At 53.0% G+C, this 2,326-nt stretch overlaps 1 protein-coding gene across 1 annotated transcript in view; it reads right to left on the minus strand.

Annotated features, from left to right (window-relative positions):
• CDR2L (cerebellar degeneration related protein 2 like) overlaps window positions 1–2,326 on the minus strand; it is a 15,125-nt gene that overhangs the window by 11,314 nt on the left and 1,485 nt on the right. The window lies entirely within an intron of this gene.

Genomic DNA, 2,326 nt, shown 5'->3' on the forward strand with positions numbered 1-2,326 from the left:
GGAGCTGGTGAAGCCCAGGGAAGAGGCTAAGTGACTAGTTAACAGATTGCCCTGGCCAGATTAAAGACTACACTGCATAAGGCCAGGGAAGGCATGGAGTCTGGGTGGGCACCTCCCTTGCCTGGACAATGGGGTTTTCTGGGGTCTCCTTTTGGGGGTGTTAGTGGTTTTATGTGATGCAGAGCCCCAGAGGCCTGAGAAGGGATGAAAAGAAACCTCAAAAAGGGATGAAAAGAAAAATCTCACGGCCCCTCACTGGCTGGGCTATGACAGAGCAAAGAGGTGGGAAATGGAATCCATATAGGCAAGAGGAGAAAAGGTAAAGGGGTGAGTAACCACCTGGCAGGGCTGCACCCCTCACCCCTAGCTTCTAGGGTACGACTGTCAAGAACTCTAGCTGTGTAGATGAAGGTCAGGCACCTTTAGGGTAACTAGCAGGGAGGAAGGAAGGAACTCCCTACCTCTGCCATGGCAGAGCTCTCCTGAGGCTGAGGACACAAGGTCAGGCTACAAATCTGGCCTCTGTGTATGGGCGCAGTTTCAGGCAGGGCAAGAACAGAGTCCCACAACTCAAATCTGTGACTCAGCAGCCATCTTCAGCCTGGAAAAAGGGACCCACAAGGCCTTGCTCCTGCCCAAGGTGGGGGAGGGAGGTGGGCAGAGAGAGAGTGTCAGTGTTTAATAATTAATGACTTTTTCTATTTTTAAAGGTGCTTGTGGCAGTGGACAGAGAGAACACAGTGAAAATCTAGGACCTCACATGTCCCAGCTGGCCCCCTCCACTGGAACAGAGCAGCATCAAAGTCAAACAGGATCTCTATGGCCAAACTCCTGGAAAGTGAAGTCAGGACTACCCTTGAGACAGGAAGACACAGACATGGACGGGAGACCAGGTGGCTACCAGACAAAACCTCTTCCTGGACCACCCAGGCAACCAGGCAGCAGTGGGACAGATGAGAATTTGGGGTTTGGATATAGGGAAAGGGGATGCAACAGCCACCTGACCCCCAATGTGGCTAGACTTTGGCCTGAGTTCCATCCCACCATCAGGTCGCCATGCCCAGCCCCCAGAGGGAGAATGGGAGGTGGGTGCATGGTGGGTGCCTCCATAACGGTGCCTGGGACTCCTCCTCCCCACCTACTTTCCAGTCTTCTCTAGTCGCTTCTTGTCCTGGTACAAGTATCCCTTCCCCTAGAATGCCTGCCTGCCTGCCTGCCTCCATTCCTTCCTTCCTCCCTTCCTCTCCTTAGGGAACCTCTCTCTGCTCTCCAGCTCAAAGGGGTCTTGGCATAAACCTGAGTCTCTGTTCTCACTCACTGAGTGGGGAGCTGCAGAACCCCTCACACTCCGACGCAACTGTCAGTTCCATCTCATTTCTGTTTCCTCTGCTGTAATGTAGCATCCCTTAAGGGTAGAAACTATGTCCACAGGGTCAGCACAGAACTGGCCCATGGCAAGTAGACACCTGGTTTTTGGCAAAAAGCTCCAGTTTCCTCTGAAACTGTGTTATTTCTGGTTTCCCTCCTTGTTCTTGGGCTCTGGCCATGTCTGGGGCTGCTGGGCTAGGCCAACTGCTACCCATCAGCAGGGCCAGAGAAGTAGGGGCCTGCATGACCCCTCCCTCACCTAGCTCCAGAGCATGGCTGTCTGGCCCAACTGGGATCTCAGATACCTCTTCCTCTTAAAAAGCCACACATCTCCCACCTCTACTTCCTGGCTCCTTCCTCCCACATCTGTGCCAGGTATGGGGGTCAAAGCCTTTATTAGGGGTGCAGGAATTAAATGAGACAGTAACAATATTAGTATCTGCCTTCCTGACAGGTATCTTCCCAAGAACTCAGCTTCCAGTCTTTCTTTCTAAGCCTGCCTCTTCCAGGAAGCCCTCCCCACTGCTTCCTATCCCTATAAGGCTGTACCTCCTACATTTAGTTACAAGCCCACCTCCTTACCATACCAGGGTATACCTAAGACTCAGGGCTTTAGCTATGACCAGCTCCCAGGGGGGGTGTCTGGCACTTAAGTGATAGGTATTTGTGGAAAAGTTTTTTAGGGAATGGCCAGTATGGAGGAGGGGATTGTTACAGTCACTACAGGGCATCTCCAGGCAGGGAGGCCGGGAAGTTGAGGCTAGAGTCCAGGGCATGGACCATGGCAAGGTCTAGCCCAGCACTGCCAGTCCCACACTTGTCCCCCAGAGGCTCTGATTAACCCACAGTGCTGAGCACAAGGCCAGAGCCTCATCTGCTCAGCCAGTGAATCTTGGCTGAATAGGGAAGTGGATCAGGGCTGGAAACAAAGGCTGCAGAATCTTGGGAGACTGGCCCT

This window comes from Otolemur garnettii, unplaced genomic scaffold (assembly GCF_000181295.1).
Source record: "Otolemur garnettii isolate 467f Iridium unplaced genomic scaffold, OtoGar3 scaffold00018, whole genome shotgun sequence".
Classification (NCBI taxonomy): Eukaryota; Metazoa; Chordata; class Mammalia; order Primates; family Galagidae; genus Otolemur; species Otolemur garnettii.